This window comes from Apium graveolens, chromosome 11 (assembly GCF_009905375.1).
Source record: "Apium graveolens cultivar Ventura chromosome 11, ASM990537v1, whole genome shotgun sequence".
Lineage (NCBI taxonomy): Eukaryota > Viridiplantae > Streptophyta > Magnoliopsida > Apiales > Apiaceae > Apium > Apium graveolens.
Genome location: NC_133657.1, coordinates 61561893 through 61580383, shown reverse-complemented (window position 1 = coordinate 61580383; position 18491 = coordinate 61561893). Strand labels below are relative to the sequence as shown.

Genomic DNA, 18491 nt, shown 5'->3' with positions numbered 1-18491 from the left:
AATTTTGTAGCAAAACATTCTTAATTTTAATATAAAATTAAGCGAGTTTTGAAAGATTTGTGTTCACTGTTATTGCTTGTTTAATTTCAGTTTAATACATCTCACTGTAAGATTTAATTCACTTTATTCACAACCATAAAAACTTCAAGAAAAGCATAAAAATATAAAAACAAATTCACCCCCTTTATGTGTAATTTATTATCTAACATATCCCCATTGTTCTGTGCGGATGATGGGGTTTTATGGGTAGCATATGGCAGTATTCCTTTTTTTTTTCTTTGATTTGGGGATGCCCAAGCGAATTAAAGAGGGTATATTATTTGGCTTGAACATTCTTGGCACTTTCTCCCACTCTCCATTCATCCTGATTGTCCCTGTCCGATCTGGTCGTTTGTACTATGACCTATTATTCTTCTTCTTTTAAACACTTCTCCTCCTGAGTACACGGCTAATAATTCTTTCATTTCAAAATACAGGGATATGGATAGGTCAAATTAGGATGTCGTGGATCGGTCAAACCAAGATGCTAGTCCTTTTATTTGTCCTCCGGAGCCTTTCGACCCGGGTTACTTCAGCAATATAGGCTCGTTTCCCACGTCCAATAATCCGACCTAGATGAAGAGAAATGAACTTCAGGAGTTCTATTCCGATTATCATATTCCTCGAGGCTTCCATCATCTTTACATGCCGAAGGAGTCTAACAAGATTTTACAAACCTCTTCCGTTCCAGTGGAATTCAGTTAGTGTGCTACGGGATGTCCGAAGCAGCATTTAAGTATGGTTTTTGTATCCTTGTCCTAAAGATCTTAAAGAGATTATTCTGTCAAATGACATTTCCTTCGGCCAGATGGACCCGAATGCCTTCGTCCACATCAAAAACTTTTAATATCGCTGCTTGGAGGTAGATGTGAAATCGGCCACTCGCCTCATTTGGTCCCATTATGATTTTCTTGAGTACCCCAAGAGTGCGGGCTTCTACACCAACATACCTGAACAATTGGTGTTTCATGAATTTGAGCAATAAGAGAGGGCACACCCACTGGTGTTATGTCAAGGCCGAAGCTGACAGAATTTGACGTATGGCGCGGTATTGATCTGGCCAGGATACTACTACCTATTCTGAACAATTAAGAAACTATGGATTACGGGGAGTTGGTGAAGCTGAAAGTCCCCAAACTCCCCCTGACCAGCAGTTGGGATATGACTTTGTTATTTGCCCTATGGGGTAGCGGTAACATACCTCTTTCTTCTTTCTGGTCTCCCTTACTCAATATTTTTTCCATTTCATTTTGTGCTTACGATGCTTAAATTATACACTTCATTGGACTAACTGTTAATGTACTGTGCAGTGTCCACTCTCCAGGAAGTCATGGAAAGGAAGAAGAAGAAGGTTGCCGAGAAGTGTCAAGTTGAGCTGCTGAAGGCATGAGGGGATCCTTTCCAGACGGAGGAGTCTGAAGGTCGTGTCCCCAAGACCTCTCGTCCTCCTTTCGCACCAACTCTCTGGAATTTATGAAAGAAACTAGGGGCATCTTGTCCTCTGACTCCGTCGTCGAGAGGGTGCCTATTTTGGCAAGGGATGTGGGTCTGAACCTTTGAAGGGGATTAACGTTCCATTACGATCAGCTGAAATATGATAAGGTGGACCTTTCTGATGCCTCAACTCTCCTTGGTATGACTAATTTTCTTCTTTCCATTAATTCATTTCTTCCATGTTGCTCTTCCCATATTTCCAACATATTTTCCTTAAAATTACATTTCAGGTTTTCCATTGGGTTGTTGCTGTGGTTGACAAGGTAGTCACCAGGGTGCACAGTCAAGGCTGAGATCACAAACTTCTTCCTGATGAAGGAATGGAGGATCATGTTGGCCATGCTGAAACTGTTCTATCAATATTTATCCGTGACCGGATGATAACATAGTTTATGATGATATTAGAGTTTGACAAAAGGTGACGTCATCAGTTTTTAAAGATCAGCATTTGTCCTTAGCATTTAAGCATATAAGTATTTTTCAATATGGAAATTATGAGATAATTTATACTATCACAGAAGGCTGGAATTTTCAGAAATATGTCAGCATAGAACTTTAGTATTTGTAGCAATCAATTGTAAGACGTGCATTGTATTTTTCCATTTTTAAGATATCTTATAATGATTGTGTAACTGTGCAATATATAAACACTGATTAGGTTTACAGTGTAGGCATTGATTAACATTTTATCATTCGTATAACCTCGTAGCTCTCAAGGATATTTGTTCATTCTTTGAGAGTATTTTGTAAACAGTTTTTTTTCATTAATATATAAACTATTCTTCATACTTGAGTTTTAAATTAAATTAATTGTTATAACTGTATTCGCCCCCTCTATAATTTATCTAAAGACCTAACAGACACAAGACACAGATGAGCCGCTCATTGCCTCCCCCGACCCTAAAGAGGATATTTCTGATTGATAAATATGTTCACTTGTTTTTGTTGTAAATCATTCCTTCAGGTGCTACATTATGGCCTTCGGCTCTTAACATATGGCATTAGGTCTAGGTTTATGTTGCCTTCGGGAGTTGTTTTATGTTATGCACCTCTGCTCATATTTTCATCCATTTGTTTGCTTTAGCATAGTTTCAGTGTTCTTGCTTTCTTCATCCTTTTATTTGTCTTAGCATATTGTAGTAGAAGACTTTACGTGGTCTCGATCATTTTACTGCCTTAGCGTAATTTAGAAAATTATTATGCCCATTCGACCATTTTTATCCTTAGCGTAATTTTGATAATTTTAGAGAACTTTACGTGGATTCAGTTATTTTTAAGCCTTCATATAATTCTTAAATCTTACTTACGCGGATCCAGGCATTTTTATGCCTTCACATGATTTAGAAAATTTTACAAGGCTTCAGACATTTTTATTCCTTCTCGTAATTCATAAATCTTCCAGCCACCCTTTTTTCCCTCAAATATTTAAGGGCTACGTGTCCCCTTCAGAAATATAAAGATTGGGTCTTCTATTGCACCTTTCCGAAGGTATAAACTAGGATTTTAAATACTTTGTAAATATTTTATAAGGACCAATGGCCTACTTTATTTGGGCTACCCCTAGATAGGCTATTCGTTCCTAAATCAATACTACTTGAAAATGTACGGATGAATGACCTTTTCTTCTTCAGGTGGCTCCCTGGATAAGGTGTTCGTTCTTCCTTTTTAGTTTTATGCACAACTAACTTGAATTTATTGTTAGTGTGTGCTCTAGAGATAACACTATTATGTTGATGTTATGAGACATTTAGATTATTAATTATGATTTTATGGATTATTCTTTAGAAATTTATTATATCTTTGTTTTCTGCGGTAAAAGGTTAGATTAATAAATGTCCTTGGAATATGATATGTAAACCTATATCTCTAAGTACATGACTTATAAATGAGATTATGAGAATAGTATTGATTTTTCTAAAATTCCCTATTCAAGTATTATTGTTAAGGGACGATAATAACACATTGAGACTAGTGTGTTTGTTGACTGATGATCACATCTCATTAATCATAGGTATGGTGATACTAAAGTCATAACACAGGAGCATGTATTAGATACATAGTGCTGGATTAACCCTTTGTGAGATACTACATGTATATAGTGTCATAAGTTAATCTCAAAGTGATAATGATGTATTGGTCCTTAGACCTGAAGTCATTATATTTCTATACTAAAATTAATACACTTTGATTCTATTAAAAGTTATCCTCGACTGGGTAATAATAAAAGTAGACATTGATTATATTGTGAATCGTATGAGAAATATGAATGATCTATATGGGACTTAACCCTCGTATTTTAGGAGTGATATTATCGGCCTCTTGTCTGAGTGTGAGATCAAATGCATAGTCGTGCTTAAATATTGATTTATTTAATATAGTCTACTCATCGATCAAGAAAATAAAGATTAAATTATGAAGAGGATGACATAAACCATGCCTCGAGTTAATCCAAAATATCACGGTTAAATGAATTATATTACATGGAACATTTGTCGCAAAAGGTTTAATCGAATCATCGATTTATTATTATTACTTGGGTAGCAATGATGTATTACTAGATGCCGCTCATTGTTTGCAATTTTATTATTGGATAATAAAATTATTGTCAACGTAATAATAACCAATAGGGTCACACACAAAGAACACTTGAAGGAGAATTTATTTAAATAAAATATAAATTCAAATTTGTTTATGATATTAATTTAGTTGGACTTAATTAATTAATAAAATAAGAAATATGATTTTATTAGAATTTGAATTATATTTAAATATTAATTAAGTATGACTTAATTAGTTATTGATATGGATAGAAATTACATCCTAAAGACACATTAAATATCGCATTAATTACACTTGGGCTTCTTGTCAGAAGTCAAGAATAGACCTGTCTGGTCCGAGCTCGTAGCAGACTCAAGACGGTCTGTGTAGGTAAAGCCTACTAGTAGAAGTCATCAAGGTCTACGAACACAAGTTGTTCGTGGACTAGGCCCAATACGGCTGGAAGAGCAGAGATGTGTGTCCCAAACGGACTCAAAGTCCTACACAGAAGGTTCTGGAGTTCCTTCCCTTATAGGACTCCTAATTACCATCTAAGTTGGAGACTTGTCCACCAAGTCTCCCAACAGAAGTCTAACCCTAGACTCACCTCTATACAAAAGGCTCTACCCCTCAACCTCGAACTACTTTTTTGGTTTGATTCTCTATAACACAAATATACGTAGGCATCTTGCAAGGACCGATAGTCCCGAACACAAGAGCAGCCATTAAAGCTCGAAGCTCACAAACCCTAGCATTAAATACTAATGTAATTCAGTTTTTGTTCCACAACATTTGGCGCCGTCTATAGGAAGACCACAACAACCATGGTGAATACACGAAGTGGAAACAACAGTGGGATAGACACTCATGTTTTGTTATTCCCAAATAATGCAACAAGAATTACAAAAGGGGGTTGAATGTAATTCTGGTTTCTTTTTTTGATTTTAAAAATGTTCTCACTAAATAATATAACTGTGTAAATTTTTCTGTATTGCGGAATGTAAAAATCAAACCCAAAGAAATAAAATACAACGCTTTAAAACTTTCTGGTGGATTTGGACTTATCCACCAGAGATATATATATAAAGATGAGAACTCTGTGATCCTTGAATAGCACACAGCTGCTTACAAGAGAACTTGCAGAATTACAAAGAGATGCTTAAAAAATACAGCTTTTTCTGTCTCTCTGAAAATAATTCTAGCTATCTTAGTTATATGTTCTACTTGCTACACTGTGTTTATATACTACCAAGTTATATGATAAAAATACAAATAAGTAAAACAAAATTGTTTCTGGTCTATTTTCATGTTGCTTCATTACACTATCCAGCATCCTTGAATATCTTCATATTTGCATGAAAAATGGTAATGCTTCTTTGTTCTCTAAATCCTGCAATTAGGCTGCCACATTCCTTTTGCAAACACCCGACGCATGTGACTGTGTTGTCACTGTCAATAGCTATTTTGAATTTGATCATCCGTCGGGACTATGTTGGTCATCCATCGATTTCCTTGTTGATCATCCGTCGGGAGCCTTTAAGGATCATCCGTCGGGAGCCTTTACGCCACTTGACTCTATTTTACTTATACAGAATTACAAGATATCTTATATTTATAGTTAGTCACCCTATTCTGTATATCAATCTAGTAGTCAACATGACTTAAAGAATCCTATAGAATCTACTCAACTAATACATTGTTGTTTGCTGAATATGCTACAAGACTTATTATTACATAAGCTACACTCTCGATGGATGTTCAAAGGTCATCCGTCGGGACTATAAAGTTCATCCATCGGGACTATTGTAGAACATCCGTTGAGAGCTACAAAACACTAAGTTAAATCTTCTAAGGTGTTTTGTTTAACTTATCATAAAGTTCACAATATATTCCTAACGATCTCCCCCAATTTATGTCTACTGGAATTGTAGCCATAAATTAAGAGAGACTTGATGATAATAAAACACCCTAAATGTACAGATTGAATTATGGTAGATAAAACTAGTAAGTGCTTCAATTTATTTGAAAATTGAACAGAGTAAAGTGTACAAAGAGTTCTCATAATCATTTTGAAGGTGCTCCTCTAGTCTGAGCAGATTTGTTTTATCTCCTTGATTGTCTTGATTTCTTCCCATGCTTCCTGTTGTTTTCTTCTATTTAATTTTGGAGTTGTCTGTGAAATTCAAGTTCTTCATAATTTGATAGATCCAGCTTTTCTTTCATTTCCAATAGAGTCTCATTGCTTGAGATGCTCAATTGGTTCTCCAATATGAAGAATCTCCTAACACCCTTTTCATCCTTGAATTCCATCAGCCAGTAAGGCCTCAAGTGCACTCTATTTCCTGTGAAGGGAATTGTTAGAGTCCTTGGGAGTGCATCTAAGGCTTTAATACTCCTTTGTTCTTCTATCTTCTTTAGAATCATTCTCTTGGCAGTCAAATTGAATCCAAAATCTTTCTTGAAGGATGAGAAGATCTTTATTAGAACATAACAACTTTCTAGAAGAATCCTGTGCAGGGGCCATGTAAACTCTTTCCCAGCCTTGTATTTGAACACTAGTCTTTCAGGGAGATTTCTATGAGCATCAATTGCTCTTACTTCTTCTAGCTCATCAATGTAGAGATTTATATCTGAAAATTCCTTGATATTGCTGATATATTGAAGATCTCCCTTGCTAAAAGTTGATTGAGTTTTGGTTAAGGTTTTTGTTTTGAGTCTTACAAGCTTGACCTTTTTGATTGCTCTTGTCTTTGTCTTCTTTAGCTTGTTAAAAATTGGTAAATTGAGCTCAGGAAGGGGTAAACTATCCCAGTCTATTGACTCATCTTTGGGAACTATTGGCTCATCATGAAAGTTCCTTGTAGGATCCATATCAAATTCCTTGTGCACCACAGATGGCTTAGATGTTTGAGTTGTATATGTAGACTGGTTGGGAATGTAATTGTTAGATATATTTGTGATATCATGTCTAATCTGTTGTGTTTAGTTTCAGAACTTAATATCAAGACTTACTGGAAATCAGAACTTACTAAAGTCAGAACATATATCAGAACTTAAGGGTGTCATGATTTATATCAGGACTTAAGTGCGGATACTTCAGATAAGGAAAGAAGTTGATTTACAGGAAATGATCGTGACTAAAATAATAGAAGATATGCATGAAGAGTTAGAAGACTAGAAGACTTGTAGAAGATAATATCTGATTGATATATTTTAGGAGACATAATTATATTCCATATCAATTAGAAGATATCTTGTAACTGTGTACTATATAAACACAGCTTAGGATTTACACTATATATGTTATCATTCACGAGAAAGATTATACATTTTAACCTAGCAGCTCTTAGTGATATTGTTCATCACTGGGAGAGAACAACTGTTCTATTGTAACAGAGTATATTATATTAAATATACTTGATTATTGTTACATCCTTGTGTTCGAAATTGATTTGATTGTATAAACACTATATTCAACTCCCTTCTATATTGTTGTGTGACCTAACAAGTGGTATCAGAGCCTCTCTATTGATTTACAAACAGCAAGATCCAGTTTACAATCATGTCTGAAGAAACACAAACCCCACCAAAGCCCACCAAAACTCAAGATACTCAAAATAATCAAACTCACAGTCGATATGAGAGTATTAGGGTTCCCATATTGAGAGCATCTGAGTATCCTATATGGAAGGTAAAGATGGCTATGTTTCTGGAAGCCACAGATCCAGAATACCTTGATAGAATCAATGATGGACCATATAAGCCTACCAAGCTTTCTGTTGCAGTTGCAGATCAACCAGCAAAGATGATATCAAAGGAGAAAAGTGAGTACACAACTGAAGACATCTCATCTATTGCCAAGGATGCAAGGGTAAGGCATCTACTTCATAGTGTAATTGACAATGTCATGTCAAACAGGGTAATTGGATGCAAGACTGCAAAGGAGATATGGGATGCTTTGGAGACAAGATACCAGGGAACTGATGCAATCAAAAAGAATAGGAAGACTATACTCACTCAAGAGTATGAGCATTTTGACTCAAAAGCTGATGAGTCATTAACTGATTTATATGACAGGTTTGCCAAACTCTTGAATGATCTGTCACTGGTGGACAAGGAATATGATCTTGAAGATTCAAATCTAAAGTTCCTTTTAGCTCTTCCTGAAAATTGGGATTTGAAGTCTACTACCATAAGAGACAACTATGACCTTGCTGAAACTACTCTGATAAAATTTATGGTATGCTCAAGACTCATAAACTTGAGATGGATCAAAGGAGCAAAAGGCATGGAAGAAAGTCAAAGACAGCTGCTCTTAAAGATGAGGAGGAATCTCCTAAAGTTGTTGTCTCAATGAGAGGCAAATGAAGGCTCTCATCATACAGTCTGATTTAGAGTCATCATATTCTGATGATGATGATTCAGAATCTGAAAATTTATCTGAAGTTGATGTTGATGCAGAGATGATGCAACTATGTGCTCTTATGGTGAAGGATATCACAAAGATAGCCTACAAGAAATTCAGAAAGGGCAAGAAGTTTTCAAGGGAAGGTGGAAGTTCTGAAAAGAAAGGGTTCAAAAAGTCTGAAGGAAAAGGAGGAAAGTTTGACAGAGGAGACAACTCAAATGTCAAATGATACAATTGTGGTGAAAGAGGCCACATCTCTTCAGACTGCAAGAAAGGAAAAGGTGATAAAAGATAGGCACTTATTACAAAGAAGAAAAATTGGGCAGACACTTCAGATTCTGAAGATGAGGTGAACTATGCCTTGATGGAAAATGCTGATAGCAGTACTGATGCTGCTGAATTAAAGGTACCTCAATCAACTCTTGCTTTTCATACTGATGATATTTCTGAGCTAAGATTATATCTGAAAACCATGTTCATTAGTTTTAGAGATCAGACTTTAACAAATGAAAGATTAACATCTGAAAGTCTTGCTCTTAGAAATAGAAATGACTATTTAGAAAAAGAGTTAGTTATGTTCCATCAAACTCAGAAAGAAAGATATGTGGCTTTGTATGTTAGAGATGACGTGCTAAAATTGAATAAATCTCTTAAATCTGAACTGAAAAGGAAAAGGAGATAATCAAAACTTGGACTAACTCTGGAAGAACAACTCAGAAAATCTTAGAAAATGAAAATCGGAAAGGTCTAGGTTACCTTGATGATAAAGAAGAAAAGGAAACTAAGTCATCTAAACCAAACTTTACCAAGAAAGCTGAAAAGCCTATGATTAATCCTGTTAAATTTGTAGCAAAAACTGATGTGTCAAAGTCTGAAAAGATGAATGATTCTAACACAGAAGTCAAAGAAAAGTCAACTTCTGACAAATTGAAACAGGACAAACTAGCTTCAGTAAACATAGGTTTAATGACAAAGAAGCAGCTTAAGCATAAGCTGAAAGAGATTAGAAATATGAACAAGGTAAAGGAAGCAAGGAAAAATAGGAATGGAAAGGTAGGTGTGAATAAAAGCAATAATTATATGCATGTTCCTAATGATCCTAGAAAGAAATGCTATAACTGTGGGAACTCTAACCATCTTGCTTCTTTTTGCAGGAAAAATAAAGATATAAACTCTTTACCTCCTAGATCAGGAGTTAAGAGTCAGTCTATTCGGTTTAAACCACAAAATCCTTGTTTTCATTGTGGTAGTTTATGACATTCTATTTATACTTGTAAGGAATATCATAGTTTGTACAATGATTATTATCAAATAAAACCTTCTTTGAAGAAAATCAGTGTAATTCCTTCTAGTGTAAATTATGATGCAAAGTCTGATATAAAGTCTGATAAGAAGCAAGTCAGCATAAACTCTGAAATTAAATCCGCTGAAAATGGTAACAAACTTAAAAAGGCCAAATGATCCAAGCAAGTATGGGTCCTTAAAATTAACCAATAGTGGTCTTTGTGATTGCAGGGCAACAGGAAAAACATCCTAATTCTGGACAGTGGATGTTCAGGACATATGACTGGAAATAAAGCCCTGCTATTAGACTTTGTGGAGAAAGATGACCCAGGAGTTTCTTATGGAGATGGAAACATGGGAAAGACTCTGGGATATGGAAATATCAACCTTGGGAATGTCATAATTGAATGAGTAGCTCTTGTCTCAGGTCTTAAACACAATCTGCTAAGTGTGAGTCAAATCTGTGACAAAGGTTATCATGTGGATTTTTTTGAAGAACACTGTGAAGTTGTAAGTAATTGTACATGCAAAGTGGTTCTGAAAGATTATATATATGGTAACATATATGAAGCCAGACTTTCAACAAGTTCTGATGGTTCTGCAATCTGTCTGTTAAGCAGAGCATCAATTGAAGAAAGCTGGAATTGGCACAAGAGACTCTCTTATTTAAATTTCAACAACATAAATGAGCTAGTAACGAAAACTCTTTTCAGAGGACTTCCAAAATCAGTATTTTCTCCTGATGGCCTTTGCGATTCATGTCAAGGCAAAACAAAGAAAATCTTCATTCAAGAGCAAAACTGAATCCTCAATTCTTGAGCCTTATCACCTACTGCATGTTGATCTATTTGGTCCAGTCAATGTCATGTCCATTGCAAAGAAGAAATATGCTATGGTTATAGTGGATGAGTTCACAAGATACACTTGGGTGTATTTCTTGCACAAGAAGAATGAAACTGCATCTACTCTAACTGATCATGTTAGACAACTGGATAAGTTGGTCAAAGATTCTGTTCAAATAATAAGAAGTGATAATGGCACTGAGTTCAAGAATTCAATCATGGAAGAGTTCTGCAAAGAGCATGGAATAAAGCAGGAATTTTCTGCACCTGGAACTCCATAGCAGAATGGAGTTGTAGAAAGAAAGAACAAGACTCTCATTGAAGCTGCAAGAACTATGCTTGATGAAGCAAAGCTACCAACCTACTTTTGGGCTGAAACTGTACAGACTGCTTGTTTTACACAGAATGTTACACTCATAAACAAGCATGGAAAAACACCATATGAGATGGTGAAGAAAAAGAAGCCAAATCTGAAATACTTTCATGTATTTGGATGTAAGTGTTTTGTTTTTCAGACTCATCCTGAACAACTGTCAAAATTTGATCTAAAAGCTGATAAAGGAATTTTTGTTGGATATCCACTTTCCACAAAAGCCTTCAGAGTCTACAATTTAAGAACAAGGGTTGTCATGGAATCTATCAATGTATCTTTTGATGATAAAAAGATTAATGGACTTGAAGATTTCAATGATCATGATCAGCTGAGATTTGAAAATGAAGATTTAAATTCTGATTCTGTAAATTCTGATGACCTAAATCCTGATCCGGTAAGTTCTGACGGGTTGAAACTGTGGTAACTACTCCAAGGGAAAATACACCTGTTCAGGGGGAGCAAGCTAATGAACATACCATATCACAAGACTCTCAAGAAGTATCAGAACCTGTCACTGGCTCTTCAAGTTCTGATTCATCAAGTTCTGATGAGCCAAATTCTGATAATTCTGGAAACTCTGATTCTTCAATTCCTGAAGGATCAAACTCAAATTCTGAAATTTCAGAGAGCATAACTTCAGGGGGAGCATCATAAAATGCTGATGGAGACAGCATGGATCATGGTTGAGAATCCAGTTCTAGAGATCAACTTCCATCTGCAAGGAAGTGGACTAAAGCACATACACCTGACTTAATAATTGGAGATCCTGAAGTAGGTGTTAGAACTAGAACAACAACATCAAATGAATGTCTCTATCATTCCTTTCTATCTCAGTCTGAACCAAAGAAAGTGAAAGAAGCTCTTCAAGATGTTGATTGGGTGCAAGCAATGCAGGAAGAGTTAAATGAATTTGAAAGAAATAAAGCAAGGCTGGTTGCTAAAGGTTACTTTCAATAGAAGGGTATTGATTATGATGAAATATTTGCCCCGGTTTCTAGATTGGAAGCCATAAGAATCTTTTTGGCTTATGCTGCTCACAAGAAGTTTAAAGTCTTTCAAATGGATGTGAAAAGTGCTTTTCTCAATGGAGAATTGGAAGAAGAGGTATATGTTGAACAACCTCCAGGATTTGTAGATCCAAAATTTCCTAATCATGTATGCAGACTTCATAAAGCACTTTATGGCCTTAAGCAAGCTCCAAGAGCATGGTATGAGACTTTAGCTCAATTCCTTCTGGAAAGTGGATTTACTAGAGGCACAATTGACAAAACTCTGTTCCACCTCAACCATGGAAAGGACTTACTTTTGGTACAGATATATATTGATGATATCTTTTTTGGTTCTACAAATGTTAAACTATGGGAAAGGTTTGCAAAACTAATAAAGTTAAGTTATCAAATGAGTATGATGGGAGAACTTAGCTATTTTCTGGGACTTCAAGTCAAGCAAAATGAAGAAGGTACTTTCATAAATCAATCCAAGTACACCAGAAATTTACTGAAGAAATTTGGAATGCAAGACTGTTCAACTGCATCCACTCCCATGGCCACTGTAACCAAGTTTGAAAAAGATACTGGAGCATCTGTAGATATTACTAACTACAGAGGTATGATTGGCTATTTACTCTATTTAACTGCAAGTAGACATGATATCATGTATGCTACATGTCTTTGTGCAAGAATTCAGGCTGATCCAAGAGAACCTGATCTATTAGCTATGAAAAGATATTTCAAGTACCTCAAGGGTACAGCTGATCTAGGATTGTGGTATCCTAGGGAATCTGATTTTAAGCTAATAGGTTACTCAGATGCAGATTTTGCAGGATGCAAAATAGACAGGAAAAGCACAAGTGGAAGCTGCCAATTTCTTGGAGGCAGATTGGTTTCTTGGTTTAGCAAGAAGCAAAAATCAATTTCCACATCAACTGCAAAAGCAGAATATATTGTTGTAGGAAGCTGTTGTGCACAGATTTTTTGGATGAAGAATCAGTTACTGGACTATGGGTTAGAATATTCTAAAATACCCATTTACTGTGATAATCAAAGTGCAATTGCTATGGCAGGTAATCCAGTTCAATACTCAATGACAAAGCACATGAGCATCAGGTACCATTTCATAAGGGAACATGTAATGGAAGGTACAGTGGAATTGCATTTTGTCCCAACAGAGCAACAAATAACAGATATCTTCACAAAACTACTATGTGAAGCTACTTTTACAAGACTGGTAAATGAACTTGGAATGATTTCATGTTCTTCCTCAAAATCTGTTTAGTTTTTGTTCTCAAGCATCAGACTTTATGATTAGTGTTTACAGATTGTCTTATCTTCATGTAATATGTGCTTAAATTATATTATATTAAATATTGATTGTTGTCTGATGTGATTCTATATACCCTGATAGTGTTTTGAATGTTCTGTGACTATTCAATCCAATGAGGATTATTTGTTAGATGTTGACTTAGTAGTCTTCAACAAACTGTGTATCCCATGTTTGAATTAGTTGTTTACGTGGAAATCCATAACACAAGCAAACTCTGATTTTGATCTTAGTCAAATTTACTTTGTGTATCTTATTACTAAGTCACAAACTAGATTTTTGCTTCTTATCTATCAAATTCTGATGTCAGTAAATCTTAAGGATGAACTACATGCTTGATAAGCCTCACTTATCTGAAGAAAACAAAAGAAAAGAAATTGAAGTCAGGTACTCCTTTGAGATCTAGAGTAAATAAGTGAAAGGGAAGACCCAAGTGCATTGCTGGTATTAAGTTATATGCATTAGAAAAGCAAATAAATTTTTCTTGGTGACTTTTCACATTCTCTGATTACTGGAGAAATACTCTGATAATAGCATAAATTCTGATAGCAGTTGTGACTCATTTACACTGAGAAGCCACTGTAAAAAGAATGTCAAAAGATGCATAAAATGAGCACAAATAGTTGAGGTGGACTCTTGCATAACCTTATTCTATAGTAGACTTCAAAATTAAAGACATATTTTAAGTACTTTTCTTAGTTATGCCTTATTTCTAAGATATACTGAAGTTTATCAGACTTTAATCTTTATCTGATCATTTACAAATGCACACACTCTCACTCCATATGAATGATGAAAACTACTGTGGTGATTAAGTTGTTTTTGACAAACAGTTAAGTATTATTTGCATAAATTCTGAGGACAAGTTCTGATGAAAGTTCTGATAATTAAACTCTGAAGAAATCAGTCAGTATTTGTGTGAAGAATCACATATACAGTCATTCACTTTTTGAGTACAGAAGCCATGTTCTGATGACCGTTAAATTCTGATAATAGTCAAGTTCTGATGCAAATCCTGATGGAAACTCTGATGCTAACGTGGTATTATTTAATTACTTGGCTTATTTTTAGTATTACTGTAATGGTTATATTTTGTCAGAAAATAATTAAGTGAGATAAAAATAGTGATAATCATTTGGTTTATGGGTTGCGTGTTTGCTTTGGTAACAGCATGTGAGCAATAATTACTGCACGTTTACCGTGCCCACTCATTACTTTTTAACTGTTTCCATGCTGCCAGGTGTAAAAAGACTGTTCTGCTTCACAAAATTGACCGTTGTCACGTGGAGTGTATAAATAAGAGAGTTAAAAGATTTTACAATCTTTTACCTACTATTTTTACTTTCTAATCTCTCTTATTTTCTCTCTCACTCTCTAATATTCTCTAACGGACTTTCTTACAGGCATTTTAATAAACACCTTGTGAACACACATTTTCTCACTTATTTATTTACAGAAATGGCACCTAAATATCTAATCTATGATGGAGCCAAGTTTGTTCCTAATAACTTCATTTTGTCCAAGATTTTCTTGCTTGAAGTGAAATAGGCTATGCACTGAACCAACCCCAAGTTCTCTCAGGCAAGCAAATACTGGAGTTTTGGAGGACTGGTGTTTATGATGATGGTGGAAAAGCTGGGTCCCCTAGTATTATCTTTACAACAGGGGAGGATGAGCATGTGGTGACCTTGTCAACTGTTCGACAAGAACTACATTTGCATTAAAATTGCACTTTCAATTTAACAGTTGAGGAGCCAGCTCTTCAACAAATGATGGAAAATCTGGGCTATGAAAAGTCTTTGGCAAAGCTGGGACAATTGAAGAGACCCCACATCAGGAGGGAGTGGAGTTTTTTCTTTGACTCCATTACAAAAGCTTTTGGCAATAAGTGCTCAAACTTTGATGCTATACCCATAATGAGTCAGCAAATTGGGTATGCCCTTTTGAATCAAACACATTTTGATTATGCAAGTGCTGTTTTAGGGTTTATTGGTGATAAGATGAAAAAAGATAGCAATATAGTCTATTTTGCTAGATTTAGTCAACTTATTTATAATTTCTGTTGTCCTGATTCACCATAAAACTTTAGTGAAACAATTGAACCCTTTAAGCTTCACAAAAGGGCTTTCACTGACTTATTATCTACTGATAATAAGAAGACTATACTAAGACCCCTCCAAATTCCTCAATCAGTTAAACAATTCTTAGTAAATGTCGATCCTCTCACATACAGTACTATATATCCTGATGTAGCACCCTCTCAACCTCCATCAGCACCTACAACCAATACACAAACAGCTCCATCCTCTCAACCTCAACCACAGCCTACCATCAGAATTAATTTCCAACCTGCACAATCTTCTCACCCACAACCATCTGCTATAACATCAAGACCCAAACCTTCAAAAGCAAAATATGTTCCTAAATCTCCACCAAGGAGAAGAAGGATAATTCTAAGGGATGAGTCTGATGAAGAAGTGGTCCAGGTTCATGCATCAGAACCTGTGACAGTAGAAGCTGAAAATGTAATTTTTCAGAAGGAGGTAGAAGCTGAAGGGTCTGAAATTCAGAGAAGGAAAAAATATGCAAATTCTGATACAGATCATGTTTCACCACCATCAAGGAGATCAAAGAAAATGAGAGCAAAAAGGCATACGGCACAACCTCAATCTGAGGATGCTAAAGAAGCTAAGAAAGGGGATCAGGAATCTCTAATCTCAACAGGACCAATAGTGATTGAAGCCTTGCCACCTCCACCTCAAGCTAAAGACACTGTTCCAGACACAGTGATCACACCTCATATCTCTACTCTCCAAGAAAATGTTCAAGTTGAAGATTCAGGATTAAGTCCTGAAATTGACCTTCATAGGCTGATCATTCCATCTGTCCTATTTCTGGAAGCTCCACAAGGATAAGTGACAACTCCACCTGTTTCTCCACTACATGCTGAAGTTCCAAATACTCCCATTCTGGATGTGGAAACAGATGAAGTTGTACCAGAATCTCCAACAGCCACACACACACTTGTGTTGTCAGAAGATGAAGAGTTTTTTGCAAGTTCTGGAGAGTCAGCTCCAGTTAACACACCAGCTCAAACTCTTGGAAAGAAGGCACTGATTATAAAGTTTGTTGAACAAGATGCTCTTGTTCCTTGGGAAGAAACTCATAGAGGAGTTGAACGGACCAAGAAGTGGAATGAATCTGATTTCATTCCAAGCTCCAAAGTTCTATCAGATCATATTGCTAAAGATGATGAGTTGATGACAAATTCTGACTTTAAAGCTCAACTTAAAGTCACAGCTCTCAGTATTAAAAGTCTTCAAGGTCAACACTCCATTACTCATGCCAAGATTGATAAGCTACAGGAAAATACATATAAGCTAGACCTGATGATCAAGCTGGACAAGAACAGGTTTATCAGACCTATTCATGAGAAAGTAGAGGCAATTAAGAAGGTTCAAGAAAAGCAACAGGCCCAATTGACTGAGGTCCTGCAGAATTAGGCCTCTCAACAAGCTCAACTGAATGAAATCCAATCTTCAGTAGAACTTCTTCTATCTTTACTCCTACAAGATGATGCCAAAAGGGGGAGAAGGTGGTGAAGTCCAAATGCTCAACTAGTCAAGTACTGAAGAAAAAGGATGATAAAGAAGATGACCAGGGAAACCCTAGCAAGGGCAAGGGCAAAACAACAAAGTTTCTTCAAGGAAACTAATTTCTGACTCTAGAAAATATTCTACACAGAAAAAGACAAGTTCTGAAGCTGTAAATGCTCAAGCTCTGATAGCAAGTTCTGATAATCAAAATCTGATATCAAGTTCTGATCTTCTCATTCAAGGTGATAGTCAAGACTCTCAAAAGATCTTGCAAACTATGAAGCTCAAGGGAAGGCAGACTACAGTCTATTATAAGGATCCCAAGATTTAGACACTTGATGAAGAAATTGCTAGAAGACTATTTCTTAAGCATAATCCTGGAATGGATTTAGAGACTTTAAAGGAGGAAGAAGCTAGATTTGCAGCTGAGAAGACAAATCTTAAGTCTAAAGCTTCTGACGCAAAGAAACCTCCAAGGCCTAAGGTAAAAGGCATTGTGATCAAGGAAAGGTCAAATTCTGAGGCTTCAAAGCCCATGACAAGATCACAAGTTGAAGTTGATCCCAAGGATAAAGGGAAAGGAAATATTGATGAACCAATAAAGCCACAGGTAATGAAGATTCCTCAAATCCTGATGAAACCAGTGTGCAAAATGGTTCAAGTTTTTGATGATACAGCTGCTGAAGATGAAACTATTGAAACTCTGAAAAGAAGGAAGATAACTGAAGAATCTAAGACAACCTCTGACAAAGCTCAAGTTGTTCAGAGTGAAGAACAGTAAGCTACAGAAGAAATAACGAATTCTGATCAAATCATCAAGACATCAACCTCTGACAGTGCTCAAGTTGATTTGAACAAATTGACAGTTACTGATACGAGAAAACTCCTATGGAAGAATGTTAATCCATCATATCCTAAGAAAAGCCAGCTGCTATCTGATTTCATGACTGTTGGATTGAAAGCCAGAGAAGCAAGAGACAGGGCTGGATTAGGTCCTGAAGAAGCCAAAATCAAGACAGGAGTTGAAGTACTTACAAGAGATCCACTCTTATTGACTGACAAACCTCTTGAAGAAGTTACACAGAAACACCTTGATAAGGTTATATCTGTTCAAGTGGTACTGGATGCTCATGATAAAAGTAATGTCAAAGAAAAGCTGATTCCATTTCTTGAAGATGGAAGAACATATAGGATTTCAGAATCAGATGTGCTGAACAAATCTCTAAAAGAACTTCAATTCTTTCATTATATTTTGGAAATAAAGTTTGAGATTACTAGGAGATGGTCAATTTTCATAATGAAGACCATAATGGATAAAGCAAGAATTTTTGGATCAAGGGTTATTAAATTCATTCCAAATATACTTGATTATTGTTACATCATTGTGTTCGAAATCGATTTGATTGTATAAACACTATATTCAACCCACTTCTATAGTGTTGTATGACCTAACAGTAATCTTCCATTTCCACATCACTGAAGTCCAATTTTTTTTATTCTTTGTTTGATTCTTGGCTTCTTTGTCTGTTGAGGTTCCTTGAGCATTTTCTTATCCTTAGCTTCAGATACTACAGGTTTCTTTTCATAAATCTCAGTTG

The 18491-nt window shown here is 35.8% G+C and overlaps 1 long non-coding RNA gene across 1 annotated transcript; it reads left to right on the top strand.

The window, feature by feature from the left end:
- The first annotated feature begins 340 nt into the window (after positions 1-340).
- LOC141698538 (uncharacterized) lies at positions 341-2198 on the top strand. The gene is made up of 3 exons (XR_012565145.1): positions 341-1231; positions 1350-1672; positions 1764-2198. It is a non-coding gene; the product is annotated as an uncharacterized LOC141698538 (long non-coding RNA).
- The last annotated feature ends 16293 nt before the right edge of the window (positions 2199-18491 follow it).